The sequence below is a fragment of the Euleptes europaea genome, chromosome 18, assembly GCF_029931775.1.
Source record: "Euleptes europaea isolate rEulEur1 chromosome 18, rEulEur1.hap1, whole genome shotgun sequence".
NCBI lineage: Eukaryota > Metazoa > Chordata > Lepidosauria > Squamata > Sphaerodactylidae > Euleptes > Euleptes europaea.
Genome location: NC_079329.1, coordinates 29,850,492 through 29,867,973, shown reverse-complemented (window position 1 = coordinate 29,867,973; position 17,482 = coordinate 29,850,492). Strand labels below are relative to the sequence as shown.

Sequence of the window (17,482 nt, the reverse complement as noted above, 5' to 3'; positions counted from 1 at the left end):
CCCTTCCCCCCCTCCGCCGCCCCACCTGCCCTCCGCCCTCCAATCAGGAAGCCCGGGCTGTAAACACCCCAACCTGGGCGGGGCCGAGCCGGGCGCGGCGTGGCGGGGGCGGGGGCGGCCCTTCCCTCTCCCTCGCGGCGCGGCCAATGAGAGCGCGGGGGGGCGGGGCCTGTGGCCATGGGGACCGGGGCTGGGCTCAGGCGAGGGCTCTGTTCGCCCCCATTGTTCGCCGGAGCGAGTCGCGCGGAGTGGAGTGGAGAAGAAGGGCGGTGGCGACCGGGCCGGGCAGGTGGGTGCCTGTCTGGGTGGGGGAGGGGGAGAGGACCCCCCCTTAGTAGTCAAGTGGCACCTGGGAAGGACCTGAGTTGGGTCCATGGGCTTTGGAGGGAGAGACTGGGGAGCCCCCCCCTCCAACTTCCCCATCAGCGTCTTGGGGGGGCTTGAGGGGGAGAGGACCCCCCCCTTAGTCGTCAAGTGGCACCTGGGAAGGACCTGAGTTGGGGTGGGGGAGACCTGCGTTGGGTCCATTGGCTTTGGAGGGAGAGACTGGGGAGCCCCCCCCAACTTCCCCATCAGCGTCTTGGGGGGGCTTGAGGGGGAGAGGACCCCCCCTTAGTAGTTAAGTGGCACCTGGGAAGGACCTGAGTTGGGGTGGGGGAGACCTGCGTTGGGTCCATGGGCTTTGGAGGGAGAGACTGGGGAGCCCCCCCCTCCAACTTCCCCTTCAGCATCTTGGGGGGGCTTGAGGGGGAGAGGACCCCCCCTTAGTAGTCAAGTGGCACCTGGGAAGGACCTGAGTTGGGGTGGGGGAGACCTGCGTTGGGTCCATTGGCTTTGAAGGAAGAGACTGGGGAGCCCCCCCCCTCCAACTTCCCCATCAGCATCTTGGGGGGGGGTTTGTGGTGGTCCTTGGGTTGCCTGTGGTTCCTTCGAGGTGTCTGGAGGGGGGGAGTCTTGTCGTGGGGGGAGCCCCTCTGGGGATGGGGGGAGGGGAAGAGGAACTGGTGGGTATGGCCAGGGGGGATTTGGAGGGGTCATAGGGAGCAAGTGGTAGGGTGGGGTGTGTGTGTGTGTGAAGTGCCTTCAAGTTGCAGCCGACTTATGGCGACCCCTTTTTTGGGGGTTTTCATGGCAAGAGACTAAGAGAGGTGGTTTGCCAGTGCCTTCCTCTGCACAGAATCCCTGGTCTTCCTTGGTGGCCTCCCATCCAAATACTAACCAGGGCTGACCCTGCTTAGCTGCTGAGATCTGATGAGATCAGGCTAGCCTGGGCCATCCAGGTCAGGTTTGGTAGGGTGGTGGGTGCAGGAAATCCAGCAGGTTGTCCTCTGGGAGGTGGGGTGGGGAGGCTTGCGAGAATGGTAGACCCTGGCTTGGAAAGAATTGGGAGTTTGCATCCGTGGTGGGGGCGATGATAGGGTGGAAGGGAGCGTTCGGGACGTGGTTGGAGGTGAGGCACCTTAGGGAGTGGGGGAGCCATGGGGGTGGGAAAGAGCTTTCCTGCAGCAGCGGCGGATCTGGTGTGGGGACAGGGAAACGTTGGGAGGCTTGTAAGGAGAGAGCCTGAATTTGAGGTTAGGGGTCAGCAGGAGTGACCCTGGCAGCGGATCAGGTTTTGTAGGGTGATGTCTATATGGTCAATGGGGATGGCTCCCCATAGCTAAAGTTCTGAATTGGGAGGGTGGGTCGTTGTCTGGGCAAGGTGGGGATGGGTGAGTCCATTGCAAACTCTCGGCTACGAAAATTTACTGATGGGGAAAGAGAAAGCGTGTGGAGGGGGAGATGAAAGGGTCCAGACCAAGTTGCCAGTGATAGGAGGGGTAGGGAAACTTACACTGGTGTGTGTGTGTGAGGGAGGGTTTATGCATCAAGAACTGCAAGATGATTCCTTTTGTTTGTTGCTTCTGTTTGGGGGATGGTCCCTTTGGGGGTCATGCATTGCGACCATCGAATAACTTGGGGCGTTTGCAGCAAGGTGGGAGCAAAACCTAGTTTGGGGGAGATTCGGGTGCTGAAGGCAGTAATGCTTAGTTTATCAGGAATGAGCAAAGCAGTATTTGTGGCATGTGTATGAATTCGGGGTGGGGGAGTTGGGGACGTTTCTGTTTAATATTGGAATTTACAAGAATGTGCTTTTATGAAGCTAGATTAAAAAGGTGGGGCTCGAGTAGTTGGAACAATTGAATAATGCAGCCCTCCCCAAGTGGGGTGTGTGTGTTTGTGTGTGTTTTCCCCTTTGTGTCTGTGTTGGAAAAGTGTGTGTCAGCTGAAAGGTTGTTGTGCGGTTAATAATGTGCCTCTGTAAATAGGGGAGGCTGTAAAACCATTAGGTCATTACATACTTGAGCTTTCCAAAGGTTGTGGAATTTGGTTCCGTCCCTGTGTTGAGCTTTTGAACACCGCTGTTTCATAATCCAACTTTTCTCTCCCAGACACGCCCTTTGATCGGTGTTCTCCCAGAAGCAAATGTCTTCAGCCGTTTTAAATAGTCTATTAAATCAAGAAGCAGCTTTGTACACGACTTGGAGGGTGGGAAGAAATGTCCTTTTCTCCTGCTATGACCTTTTTCTGAAATTCACGTGATGGGGTTTCAGACACATTTGGGAGAGCTGATTTTCTGTTTTCGTAACCTTTAGAAATGTTTGGGGAAATATAGTGAAAATGTTCTTGCTTTGTGCCAAGAAACACTGCACAATAAGAACAGGTTAAGCTTCCAGTTAACACATATGTGTAGAGAACACTCTCCAACTAAAGGTATATTTAAAGTATTCCACCCCTTTGCCTTTATAAAGTATTAGAGAAATGCAATGTAAACCTTTTGCTTATTGTGGTGAGACTGGCAATCTATTAGTTGGCTCATAATGACTTCCAGGAAGTAATTGTGATACCAAAAATACATGTTCTTCATTTGGCCTCTTCTAGTCTATATAATTGTGGTCTAATCATAATGGTTAATTGCAGAGAACAAATGTTCTTGCATTAATATAGTTATCATCACCATCCTAGGTGCCGGAATGACAGACTCTTTACAAATTACTAGGAATTGCCTGGTTTGGAACACAGCTAAAGAGGTCTGCTTTTGAAGGGGAAAACAAAGTTTTGGTGGAAAGCTAGGAACTGGGATTTGTTTTTGTTTTTTAAAAACATCCACACACAAAAACAACAACCACATAAAAAACATCCACACAAAAACAACCACCCCACAAAAAACAACAACACACTTCCAATGTAAAGGCAACTGGTGTAAAGTTGGGAAAGAATGTTTAGGCTTAATTAATTGTAGCTTGGTTTCTACTCAGTTGCCAAATTATGTGAAAAGCTCAACAAGATTAGCAATTCTTCGTTAACTACTCCTTAAAATTCTCAGTTTTGTCTGGAGGCCTGGGGCTGGTAATCTGTGTTTTGCCAGTATTTAATTATTGCTTCTTTTTTAAAAAAAAACAAGTTTGCAAAGATAGCAGTGAACTCCTTGGTAGCTGCAGAATTGCTGTCGGTTACCAGAGGGGGTGTCGTCTTGCATGAACCTGTATCTCTTTATGCTAACCCATTCTTTGGCACTCCCCTTTATTTATTTATTTTTAAGTAGTTTGCTGACGGAAGGGTAGATCTTCTTGATGAAGCTGTTCCTGGTGCTCTTGCTTCGAGCATAAGTGTCTTGACATGTTCATCCTGTGACGCAGATCTATTATTACTTTTCTAAAAGAGCCAGAACGCCAGGCACTTCGGCGCTTTGTCTGTGTGCTGAGTGAGTCATATGGGAATCTTGGTGTGTTTCGCAAGAAGCGGGCGGTGTGTTGGTGAAGGAAAGCTGAGAAGCCGCCGACTGTCTGCCTGCCTGTGTATTCTGTTCTGTCTCTTCCATTTCCCCTTTGCCGTGCTCCCCCGCTCCCAACAATTCTTTACTTTGGATTGTATAATGGACAATGTTATGCTTTTATATGCAAGCCAGGAGGGATTGTTGATTTGAAGGAAGGAAGTGGGCATTTGAAGCCAGGATCTAATCTTGGTGGCTCTGCTGTGGAACTTCTCTGTGACCTTGGATAAGCAGCTGCACTCCACAATTCATGCTAGAAATGTTACGTGCTACTTGTAGCTGTGCAGGGTGTGTGTAATTATGCACTAAAAAGGAATCCTGCATTCTAAGACCGGAAAAATAAAACTAAGTCAAATTAAATTATGCCAGCATGGCATAGTGGTTAAGAGTGGCGGACTGTAATCTGGAGAACCATGTTTGATCTCCACTCCTCCACATGAAGCTTGATGGGTGACCTTGGGCCAGTCACAGTTCTCTCAGAACTCTCAGGCTACGCAGAGGCAGGTAGTGAAAGATCATCTCCGAACTTCTCTTGCCTTGAAAACCCTATGGGGTCGCCATAAGTCAGCTGTGACTTGGAAGGCACACATAACAGGTGTGAGGTTGGAGTGGTATAGATTTATCTGACTACGCTATTTTAGAATACAAGATACCTTTTTAGAGCATAGTTACACACCATTGAACTGTGTGTGTGAATTTTGGTTGTGTGATCCATTTTAAAATCCCTACCGCTCAGGTTGAACCAGAGATGATGTAATTTTGTGAAGAGGATGATGAACTTGAGAGATGTGGGCTTGTATATCTCACTTCTGCTGCAAAGCCTCTTTCCCAGCTTGTGAAAATGGAATTGTCAGGACAAATTGATAAGTGCTGTATAAATTATTAACAGCAACAGTAAAACAGGTGTGAAACAAGTGTTCAACTGAAATTGTCTACCCTTTCTTCTGATCTTCAGAGGTTCATCTGAAATTTTCTACCCTTTCCAGGAAGAGTGCTTGTTGGATATTTTCATAACAATGAGGTCTAGAAACATGCCACTTTAATCAAGTGAAATGTGTAGGTCTTGGGACTCTGTATTTGAGCTTGTGCTCTGTAAAACAGTTAGGGTTGATGAGTGTTTCTCTAGGATGATTTGGGTGCGGGAGCCTACAAATTCTTGAGATTACGAATTTCATTGGCATGCCTGCATCAGTGAGCCAAATAATCTTTCTTTTATGCTCTGCCAGCATGCATGTGCTGTGTGTTGCTTTTTCGTTTCTAACACCTCCATAACTTTCCCCCCTCCCCATCATGTTCTAGCTCGCGCCCCCCCATTTCCCCTTGTATCTCTTTAGAAATGTTAAAAATGTTTAGCTGTCCTCTGAGGCGAGTTGGGGATTCCTTTCTTTGCTGCTGCTTCTTAATCCTGGCAGAGGGTAAGGCAAAGGGTTTTTCTAATTGCATTAGCCAAATGATTCGCTTAATTAATCAGGTTTGCAGCACAGATGAAAGGATAAGGCTAGGGAGTTGCCTGGGAAAGGAGAAGCTTGCTTGTAAAGATGAGCCTGGAAAAGAAAGAGACCCAATCTGGAGGGAAGATCATTGTAATAAAATACACAGGGACGTGTATGTGCAAGTGAAACAGCCTGCTTTTCTTCAAATGTTCAGGCCTAACTTGTGTGACAGAGAAGCTGCCAGCATTTTAAGTTTCTTTGTAGAGTTCTGTAACTTTAAAAGAATGAGTCTCAAATGTTTGGTGAAGGGGTGGTGCCAGAAAGTTAGTGGAAGTTGATGTGGGAGGTCCCACAAACTCCCCGCCTTCTGTCTCAGTTTTTGAATGGTGTCTTTGGGCTGGGGGGCTTGCTTGAATGTTTTCCATTTCTTGGCAGGGTGATGCTGTAGGTTGTCGACGCATTCCTCAACCCTCATGTTTTCTGGAGGATCTTTGCGGTCCCTTTCGGATCTATAATGATCCGCATCCTCTTTCCGTTTATAAGTTGGGGTATTAAGCAAATTTAAGGGTGGTGGTGAAAATGTATTGAATTTCTGTTTTTATTGCACGTGTGATTTACCCCATTCCCCCCCCCCAAAAAAAACAGGCCAGTAGAGTGACTTTTTGTCAGAAAGCATGGGTCTGGTTTAGGTCTCTGTATCTTTTCAGTTACGGGTCTGTTTCCTTGTCATTGTGATCCAGGAGAACTTTTTATCTTTCATTTTGTTTATTTCATTTCAATGATGTATAAACATCGCATAGAGATTGGCGTCAACTGCCTTTTTGATGTGGTTGTTAGAATATCCCTTCTGCATTCAAATAATTTATTAGCTTAAGGGTTCTGGTAGCGTTTTCATATTTGCTGTGCTGTCTCTCAGAATAGCTGCCAAAAGTAGGTTAAAATGTTGTGGTTAACTGTGGATTAAGAGTTGTGCTTTATTTGTTCCAGAGAAGTTGTATGGCTCTGTGCCCACAAGCATATTGGACCTGAAATGCTAACCCTGAGCTGCATGGCTCCGTTCCCAGGAGCAACTTGGGCCAGACATACTAACTTCGAGATCAGACTGGCCTTTACTGACTTCTTGCTGGGTGTCCTTGGGCCAGTCTCATACTTACATCACAGGGTTGTTGTGGGGGGAGAATGTTGTAAGCCACTTTGGATCTCCGCTGCGAAAAGTAGGGTATAAATGAAGTAAAATATAATACATAAATTTTCGCTTTAGAAATGAAGAGCGCATAGTGAGGTTTCTTGGGAAGGCTATTATGAAACCTGATAGGTTAGCCTTTAATATGGTTACGGTGACCCAGCCCTCTGGATGAATGGTAAATTTCTGTAGCTGTGATCGGAGAGGCGGTTTCCCAAGGTGTGTCCCTCTTGGTGCGAGTCATACCTTCTTTCTGCCTTGTGGGAAACAAGATCTTTATAACACTGGTCATTTACGCATGGTCGCTTTAACCTCCTTTATTTCCTATTTCAGCCAGGATCAAATTTTTCTGTGTGCACGTTACCTCATTCCTTGTTGGCTCAACCCTGTTTCAACGCAAAATGAACCCGGCTTTTCCCATTCTGGCCCAAATTAAACCGTTCATCCTGGCTCATTCTGGAATCACTGCGCGAGCGTACAACTTTCTCGGGTTGAGCTTCGCCCCACCCTTTTCCAAATTCCTCTTCAAGGCAGCATGCAGATAGCCAAACAGGGGAAGCACAGAAGATTGGCTTCTCTCACAGCCACTCACGAAGCAGTGTGTAAAGAGGCAGGGATTCAAGTGCTTCCTGCTACCTCGGAGCTCTTTCTGAGCAAAAGAAAGGCTTTTTTAAAACGAGGCTTGGATTCCCCCCTTCTTTCAGATTGCTCCGTTTTTTGTCTCTTGGGAGACTGCTTTTCTGTATTCATGCCTCCCTTAGCACACAGTTTCATCCCTGATCGTTCCAGCCAGTGCATACAGTTTCCCCCTACAAGCATCATAACTTTTGGGGGCGGAAGTGCCTGTATTGCTTGAGGCTGAGGACTAGAAACGTTTGTGCTGTCTTTCCAAAATGAAAGTGTAAGCTGTTGGAAAAACATGCTGGAAGGCGAGTTTTATTTATTTAGCAATTTATACTGTGGCAATCATAGTACGTGCCTGCTCGCTTGACGTTTTGTATCTGTTTCATGACAAATGTGTAATGCTCTGCCAAAAATCAAACATTTTGTGCTTTTTCCAGAGTAATGTCCAGCTTGAGAGGCAGCTTGTGAAAGGCAACAGTGTTGGTAAATTTTAGAATTGGCAGTGATAACGCGTTAGCGGAACATTTTGGATGGGTAATGATAAGCTGTGATTCTGTCGTCAGGTTCTTGGGTGTATGCCCCACTGAATGTACTCACTTGTACTAATCAGTAAAAATGTGTAGTATTGGGTTCTCATATTACCAAACTAATGCATGAGGACACATCCAGGTCCCACAGGCTTGAAAAATGCTAGATGGGGAAAAAACCAGTGTTGATGGGCAAAAAATTCAATATGCAGGTTTCCCATTTTTCTCCCTATATTCTTCACCCCTCATGATAACCTGTGTATTCCATTGCTGCTGCTGTTGAAACGATTTATGAGTTAAGAAGAAGAGTTGGTTTTTATATGCCAACTTTCTCTACCACTTAAGGGAGACTCAAACCGGCTTACTATCACCTTCCCTTCCCCTCCCCGCAACAGACACCCTGTGAGGTGGCTGAGAGTATGTGACTTGCCCAAGGTCACCCAGCTGGCTTCGTGCAGAGGAGTGGGGAAACAAATCCAGTTCACCAGATTAGCCTCCGCCACTCATGTGGAGGAGCGGGGAATCAAACCCGGTTCTCCAGATCAGAGCCCACGGCTCCAATGGGCAGGGCGTGTATTTCTCCCATCTTGACATTGTTCCCAGTTCTAAACAGTAAATTCTTGGTAAGATTCGGATTTTGTCTGTGCCATGGTGGAAGGCCCCCCCCAGACTGATAAATTGGGATTGGGTGGTTTAATGAACCTTGCGACATATATAAGAAATCTGTTGAACTAGAATGTCTTCCTTTAAACTAGCAACATTATAAAACCTCCATTAAAGTGTGGGGGGGTGTTTAACATGATATCTGACCCCACTTTCTGTGACTGATAACCTTTGTCTTCGCTTTGAGACTAAAATGTGTTAGAATCTGTTGGTTAACTATAGTATATGACTGTCAGGAAAAATAAACTCTGCATGCTGCCGAAATTGGTTAAAAACCTTGAACTCTGAAGATGGGTATTCCTTTACAGCAGTGGTTCCTAACCTTTTTTTGACCAGGGACCACTAGGACTTTTTTGTTCGGTGCAGGGACCCCAAGGTTCAAAAAAAAAAAATTCAGAGAATTTGAAAATAAACTTTAATCATAACTCTTAGTTAAACATTAAACTTAGAATAATATTTAAATATATATTTTTATAATAGAGAACTTTTAATTGAAAATATTAATTTATTATGGGTTTATAACTTTGTTTTGCGGACCTTAATTTAGTTCTCACGGACCCCCTGTTGGGAACCAGTGCTTTACAGGATTGATTGGTTTTGCCGTTTATCCGGAGCTTGTCTCCAGGTGAACATGATGGTGTTTGTAAGTTAAGCTCCAAGTCTCTAAACATGCAGTGGATGTTGCCAGAAGAGCTGTGACCAGTCATAGTGCCTGGCTTATGCATATTATTTTCCCATATGTGTCTCAAAAGCAGGAAAACACCTCTCATGTGAATTATCCATAAGCCCTGGAAGAGCCCTCCTTGAGGAGGATTCCTGCCACTTGACTTCAGAACCTGTCCAGAGCAGTTTTTAGGTAACTGACTGGAATAGACTTGTTGACTGGCAACTCAATAAAGGTTAATGTTCTGTTTGTTATTCCTGTGCATTTTAACCTGCGCTAATTGCTACAGCTAGGTCTGCGGAGGCAGGTATTGAGCGAAGCGAAGTCATTTTCGTGCTTCGACACACAAATTGCTTGGTTTGGCAAACCTGAACACCCTCCCTGCATGTAGAGATGCCTGTAAAGTGTCTAGAGCCACAGCATCAGTGCTAAGCACCCCTTTTGCAAGAGAGGGTAAAAAAGAGCATCTCTCACTCGCTTGTATTTTTTTTAAAAAAAACACATATTAAAGCTTGTGGTTCATAAATGAATAGATGGCTGTAACAATGGATGCAGTGAAAGCTTTCAGCCCCGTCTAGTTCACACTGATGTTTATCAAAGTAGGCCGTAAAAAGCTTGGGAGACTCAATTAAGCTATCTTTGGAAATATGGGTCCTGAATTTCCTCAGCCTGGAAAGCTTCCAGTCGATGTCATGAAAAATCCATTTCCCTGCAAATTTGGCTGAAATTAACTTGGCTGCTTTTAGTTTTCTGGGGGAATGCAAGACCCCCCTCCCCCCTTTTTATGCTTTGATGATAACTTTAGCGTGTTCCGTAGGCGGCTGATGATTTAGCAAATGTAGATTTAGTGGGTTGGCTTGTTACGGAGGTCAAACTAGTTCAGTTGTAGTAACAGTAAAGCTTTTTGTCGGCAGTTATTCTCCCGGGGAAAACGTCTTGAACATCTGGGCATTGTGGAATTGCTACACGGCAGCCGTCTCTGAACAATAGATTTTATGGTCTATTGTCTCAGCCGTCCATATGATGGGTGTGTCCATGGTTACAGGCTATTACTGAAAAAGATATCTTGCCTATGTTTTAGTAGGCTCTGCCCGGCTTGAAACCACCGTTCGTCATAGACTAATGTGGTCATGGGTCTGAAGCTATGTTGACCCTGAGGCTCAAGGTGGATAACAACTCTGTGTATCTGCTGTTCAGGAAAATGGAGACCATAAGAGAACAGTCTGTACTCTTCACCTGTTCGATCCACTGTTTACTCAGACCCCTTTTGGAATTTGTAGGACCGATCGTTGGGATGTTAACTTTTTTCAAAAGCCCTTTGAATTGTATTTTCTAGCATTGTGGTGCTCAAGATCACAAAAAGGAATCTGGATTTCAAGTTGATGAGGTCAAGCTGATTTGACAGGAATGACCCTTGAGAAGTGCTGTTTAATGTGAGAGTTGTACGTTGCTAGCTGTGGCAGTTGCCCTGTTAGAAGTCACGGTTGGCTTGCTTTTTTGTCTTTTATTCCTCTTTATGTCTTTGATTATGCAGGATTGTACCTGGCGTACAGGTCAGTTGCAGTTGGAAAGTCCAGCTGCATGGATTGCATATTAAGGAAAACCAGGATCTAAAGCCTCACATGAACTAAATCCTGGTTTCCAGGTGAACCCTTTACAGGGTTGTTCTTCTAAATATAATTGTGATCGGTATACATTCCATAGATTTTCAAGGTGGCTAGCAACCCCCCAAATAATCATATAGTAATGAATTGTAAAACAATAAATATCCAGCGTTCTTGGAGGAATAAAAAGGAACCAGCAATAATTTAAAAACCTGATCTATCAACAATAATTAAAAAAAACCTGATCCATCAACAGCAAAACAACGTAAAACCCATTAAGAATATGAACCAATATAAAAGCAGCATAAACCTTCTATCCGCAGCAAAGATTTAAAAAATGTGAAAAAAATCAGTTCTCAGCAAAATCAATGAAGCAGAGGCAAAAACCTAAAATTGAGCAGCAAGACTAATATTTTCCGTAATATAAAAACTGAGTTAGTGCGATAATCAGTACTCGGTGCAAGGATGCAAATAACTAAAAAAGGTTTCCAAAGAGATAGTGTTACCTGGTTCCAAGAACTTATTTGGGCTAAGTGTTGGGCAGGTAGCTGTGGGGAAGGGCGATTCCAGGGTCCAGAGGTCACCCCAGAGGAAGTCCTGTTGCTTGAGGCCCTCCAGCTCGCCTTAAGGGTGGGGCACACAGACCAGAGCTCCCAAAGGTGTTGTCAGTCAGTAGGCAGGCTCATGTGGCAACAGGTGGGGCTCGATATTACTTTTTTGCCACGAAACTCAAAAGCTGCGGTAGGGACCGTGGCTCAGTGGTAGAGCCTCTGCTTGGCATGCTGAAGATCCCAGGTTCAATCCCTGGCATCTCCAGCTAAAGGGACTGGGCAAGCAGGTGATGTGAAAGATTTCTGCCTGAGTCCCTGGAGAGCCGCTGCCGATCTGAGTAGACAATGCTGACTTTGATAGACCAAGGGTCTGATTGAGTAGAAGGAAGCTTCATGTGTTAGGGCTCCAAAGCAGTCTTCCATCTGAGCACCAACTCCTTGCTTAGATTCAGCACGGTTGCTGTGTCAGATGGCCTTCCGGCCATACCCTGTATTTTTCAAAATAAAAATTAATAATGCTGATTTCCGTGGCAGTGCAAAAGGATAGGGTGTTCAGGTGGGGTGTTCAACAAAAGAGATGTTAGTTTCAGGAGGGTAGCCATGTTGATCTGCAGTAGAAAATCTGGGTTCGAGTCCAGCGGCACCTTAAAGCCCAACAAGATTTTCAAGGTACAGGTTGAGTATCCCTTATCTGAAATGCTTGGGACCAGAAGTGTTCCGTATTTCATATATTTCCATATTTTGGAACCTTTGCATGTACATAATGAGATATCTTGGGTATGGGACCCAAGTCTGAACACGAAATTCATTTATGTTTTATATACACCTTATATACATAGCCTGAAAGTAATTTTATACAATATGTTTAATAATTTTGTGCACGTGGGGCATGGTGGGGAGCCTGCCATTGGCACAGCTGGCCTGCACACGTGCCATTTTGTGGGCGCTCAAAAAGTTATGGATTTTGGAGTATTTTGCATATTGGAATTCCAGATAAGGGATACTCAACCTAAACTTCTCAGTCAAAGCTCCTTTTGTCAGAAACAAAGGGATGTTTTGTGGCAAATCAGCCTCCTGCTTAGTCAGAGCCTAATGTGGCTTGTTGGTGTAATGGGAATTGGAACGTGTGTGTTAAGTGCCATCAAGTCGGTTCCGACTCATGGCAACCCTATGAATGAAAGTCCTCCAAAATGTCCTATCTTTGACAGCCTTGCTCAGATCTTGCAAACTGAGGGCTGTGGCTTCCTTTATTGAGTCAGTCCATCTCTTGTTGGGTCTTTTCCTGCTGCCCTCCACTTTTCCTAGCATGATTTTCTCTTCTAGTGACTCTTGCCTTCTCATAATGTGACCAAAATACAATAGCCTCAGTTTAGTCATTTTAGCTTCTAGGGTCAGTTTAGGCTTGATTTGATCTAGAACCCACTGATTTGTTTTTGTTGGAACATAACCAGCCTTAAATGTAGTGTCTAGCCCAGGTTCAATCCGCAGCATCTTCAGTTGAAGGATTTGGTAGCAAGTGATATGAAAGACCTCTGCCTGAGCGAGCCACTGCCAGTCTGAGTAGACAATATTGACCTTCATGATCTGATGGTCTGATTCAGTGTAAGGTAGCTTCATGAACACATGAAGCCACCTTATACTGAATCAGACCTTTGGTCCATCAAAGTCAGTATTGTCTACTCAGACTGGCAGCGCCTCTCCAGGGTCTCAGGCAGGGGTCTTTCACCTACTCACCTAGTCCCTTTAACTGGAGATGCTGGGGATTGAACCTGGGACCTTCTGCATGCCAAGGAGATGCATACTGCTGAGCCACAGCCCCTCCCCTCCATTTCCCATCAAGGCTCATAACTGGAACTACTCTGCTCTATCCCAATGAATGTCTTCATGTATTATGCTTTGGAAGCTTTTAATCGGGGAGCAGGTTGGTCTCACCCTCCTCTTTCCTAGTTCTGGGGCAGGGAAAAGTTGACTGGTATACTGGAGCAGCAGTTGAAGCACAGGCGGCATTGTGGCGCCTTTGGCGTACTTCCAGCTATGCTGTTAGGTGATTCATCATAGATTGTAGGCTGGGGTTCTAGACAAAAATGGCAAGGTTGCATCTTCCCATGGAAAGCCATTTGCCTTTCATAGAAGATCTACCTAGTGTTGCTGCTTGAAACAATAGACTGGTAGAATTATGATGCAGCGGCACCCCACAGCAACAGGGAAGGATCTACATGGTCTTGCCTGTAATATTGTTGGACTTCTTTTTTGAGTGCCCAAGTGGTCTCAGCTGTTCTTTGTATGCACAATTTCTTTATAAAACAATGATTGAAACACTGAAATCATTGGGTCAGCTTTACTGGCGGCGGTTCATGTTTATCGTCTTTTGGCTCCCAATGAAGTCCTGCTTCTATCAAACTTTTTAGGAGACTTGCTGTGATAAAATTGGACCATTTCCCATCAAGGCTCATAACTGGAGCCTACCGTAGTCTGTTCTATCCTGATGTATGGCTCAGTCCGGCCGCCAACCAGCCCAAAGAAACAGCAGGTGATGTCTCCACCTTTTGAAACGGCTTTTTGTTAGCAGTGGGAGATTTTGAGAAGTTACCTGATCCCAGAGCAACTGTGGTCATTAAGGATGTCCCGTGCAGTCTTCTCTGATACCAGCAACTGGGCCTGGGAAGTCAAATAAGCCACCTTTCAGAAACTTCAAGGCGGTTTCCAGGTGTGTACCTGTCTGTGTGAGAAGTTCAGTTACCAGTCATTGGGCTGCTTTAATTAGTGTAGTATTCACTTCCAGTTATGCGGCCACATTTCAGCTGTCTGTGGCTTTTGGAATATACGTAAGTGCTGCCAGACTTGGGCAAGCAAGCTAATGGTTCCCCCCAGCAATGTTTTTTGGATCCCAGCGAAGGAAGAATGCCATTAAAAAGAGCAGGGTGTGGGTGTGTTAAAAAACAAACTGTGCTTTATTTTAGAAAATTAAGTATATAGTTCTCATGAGTGTAGAGAAAAGAAGCGTCTGTTTAAGGGCTTTGAGACTAGAGTAGGTCAGAATTGGGCTTCCAGTGTCCAGTTCACTCCTCACGGTGCCTTATAAATTGGCCCTGGCATACCAATTTCTTGCCGCTGCATGGCATACTTTAGGATTTTCTGTGTTCTTTGCTTAGGGTTTCTTCCAGGTCAGGTTAGTTTGCAGTCGTATCCTCCATGTGCCTTTATGTTTTTCTCTACAGTACTTGATTTTTGCTTGCTTGATGCCTGGGATGACTTTCTTTATAAGTGATCTGAGATGCACTTGTTCGTCTTGACACTTGGCGCCTGCCTGGAATTGGCTTGATTTGTGGGCATACTGGTGTCCAGATGGTTTGTCTTTTTACTATCTAGGTCTCGTTTGGTTTCTGTGTATCATGCTATTTCTTGTACACCAGATTTTATGCTACACCCTTTCTTAGGGATGCCCTGAGCATTTAAGAAAGCTTAATGCAAATGGGCGTTAACAGCATTGATTTTTGACCAGAGTTGGATTGGTTCTTGATATTCTGAAAAGTAAAATTCATTGTGGATAAATCTGTAAAACACAGTTCAGAGATACTTTTCTGATTACTTGAGTGCTTGCGTGTCTCATTTATTTTTAAAAAAGTACTAGACATGTAAAGAGCCCCATGACGCAGAGTGATAAGCTGCAGTACTGCAGTCCAGGCTCTGCTCACAACCTAAGTTCTATCTCAACGGAAGTTGGTTTCAGGTAGCCGGCTCAAGGATGACTCAGCCTTCCATATTTCCGAAGTCGGTCAAATGAGTACCCAGCTTGCTGGGAGTAAAGGGAAGATGACTGGGGAAGGCACTGGCAAACCACCCCATAAACAAAGTCTGCCTAGTACACGTTGGGATGTGACGTCACCCCATGGGTCAGGAATGACCCGGTGCTTGCACAGGGGACTTTTACCTTTTTTTACCTTTACTAGACTTGTGAAAGAAAGCCCTCCCTTTGATCTCATCACATGGATGAGTCAGCTTGGCACATACAATATTGCCACCAAGGATCTTGGGAAACTCAAAATAATGCCAGGACTGTGAGGGGTCATAGAAAGAGGGATCACTTGACCACTTGAAGCTGCCTTATACTGAATCAGACCCTTGGTCCATCAAAGTCAGTATTGTCTACTTAGTCTGGCAGTGGCTCTCCAGGGTCTCAGGCAGAGGTCTTTCACATCACCTACTTGCCTAATCTCTTTTAACTGGAGATGTCGGGGATTGAACCTGGAACATTCTGCATCCCAAGCAGAGGCTCTGCCGCTGAGCCATGGCCCCTCCCCGATGAAAATGGCGAGATCTGTTTTTCCTCTGGCCTTCCTGCTGCCTGTGGGGATGTAGGCTGCAGAAGAGGGTAGGAAGCGGCTTCCAGGACTCGAAAGCCGCATCGCCCATTTCAAACTCCTAGCAGCAGAGGTGCTGCGGCCGTGCCTTGCGTGTGAGATCCATAGGACTGTGGCGTCTTGCGCCTTCAGTGCGTCGCTCCCCTGCTGTAAGTTTTCTCAGCCCTTGAGTTAACATTCATGCTTGAGATGATGTGCAGCAGTCCCAGAAAACCTCGGCGTTGCTTCCACGGCCTCACGCAGCGAGCCGCACGCTCTCAACTGTCACACTGTCTCTGCGTGGAGACGCACGTATGGCACGCAAGCTGCTGGAGTGACCGGAGCCTGTCGGCTGCACTTAGGTTGACAGCCGAAGCGCCACTTTCTCCTCCCTCGCCTGTGGGGCAGCAGCAGCCACTTACAGAAGGCCGGGGTGTGTGGCGAGAAATCCAACTGGGGCCATTTATGTGAGCCATCGCTTCAGTTTCAGGCTCTCTTCATGCTTCAGCTCCCGCAGTGTTCTCTCTGACAGAGGAATGTGAGTGAGGAGGCAGCAGGAATGCAAACGCCTGTTAATGAGTCCTGGTTGCCCCTGCTCTTGAATCGATCAGGTGAATGTTATCGGAATAGGGTCTATTCCATCTCTTAGCCAGGGTGCCTCTGTCTCGCATCGTGAGAGTGACAGTTCCCCTCTAAAAAGCAAGTCGGGAACAAACGTTGCTATAGTTTTCCACGGTTTCCATGGTATAGAAGAAGAAGAGCTGGTTTTTGTATGCCAACTTTCTCTACTACTTAAGGGAGAATCAAACTGGCTTACAATCACCTTCCCCTCCCCACAACAGACACCCTGTGAGGCAGGTGAGGCTGAGAGAGCTCTAAAGAGAGGTGTGACTAGCCCAAGGTCACCCGGCTGGCTTCATGTGGAGGAGTGGGGAAACCAACCTGGTTCAGCAGATTAGAGTCCGCCGCTCTTAACCCCTACACCACGCTGGTTCACTATACAGTAAACTGGTGGTCTTTAACCTTTCCAAACCCAGGCTGTACCGTCCATCTCTGGTTTGTTTGTTTACTTTATAGTTTGCCGTTCCAACTGAGACTCAAGGCGGGTTACGAGATGTAAAGCAGGGCAGCCAGACAGCAATGCAATAGGACTAGGAATTAGAGCAGCGCAAACATCAGACGATCTAAGGCAAGGGTATACTTCTAAACAATACAGAAAGTGGTTTACAAGGTATATGACAACGTGGTTAAAGCAGGCGACACCTACAGGAATCGTTGCAGCAGACTGTTCGGTTACAAAGGTGCCCTCCTGGACTTGGAGGTTGTTGCATGGGACCCGTCGAGCTGCATGCACGTGATAGGTTGTCACATGACATCAGTTACTTGCCAGGAAGAGGAGGAGACAGAGTCAGAACCTGCCCAGGTTAAAAAGGAATAATCTCTGCTGATGAGTGACCTTGCCTTGTGGACCTTCTGGGCATGGAATAGGGGGTCACTGGGGTGTGTGGGTGGGGGAAGTGGTTGTGAATTTCCTGCATAGTGCAGGGGGTTGGACTAGATGACCTTAGTGGTCCCAAAACTATGATTCTTACTGCTCTGCTTTCAGTGTGTGCAGAGAGGCAGGTCAGCGTGTCGCCCTTGCACTCTGTGTATGCACTCTACCTGCAGGTCCTTCCAGAAAGCAGCAAAAATGGGGCAGCTCTGTTGGGGGGTTGTACCCGACCCATGTGTTGAAGATCACGACTGAGGGATGGTGTGGTGGAATGGTTAGAGTGTTGGACTAGGACCTGGGACGACCAGGTTTGGATCCCTCGCTCAACCTCGAAAGCCTGCCAGCTGACCCTGGGCGTGTCACAATCTCTTGGCCTAACCTACCCTCACAAGGTGGTTGTTTTGAGGTTTGTTGTTAGGATTAAGCGGAGTGGGGGGAGAATGGTGTGAAAAGCTGCCTTGAGTCCCCGATTAGAGGGGAAAGCGGTGTATAATTTAAAATAAAATTGATAAATCAAGTTGCTGCTGCAGAGGTAAAGTCTGCCTTTCTGAATAACGGGTTGCTCTTTGCCTGTGTTCCTAGGAGAA

At 46.2% G+C, this 17,482-nt stretch overlaps 1 protein-coding gene across 1 annotated transcript in view; it reads left to right on the top strand.

The window, feature by feature from the left end:
- Positions 1-209: 209 nt before the first annotated feature.
- Positions 210-17,482, top strand: part of JUP (junction plakoglobin) — a 95,256-nt gene continuing 77,983 nt past the window's right edge. The window contains exon 1 of the mRNA XM_056863301.1: positions 210-289. The gene's annotated coding sequence lies outside the window, so the exon portion shown is untranslated. The remainder of the gene's footprint in view (positions 290-17,482) is intronic.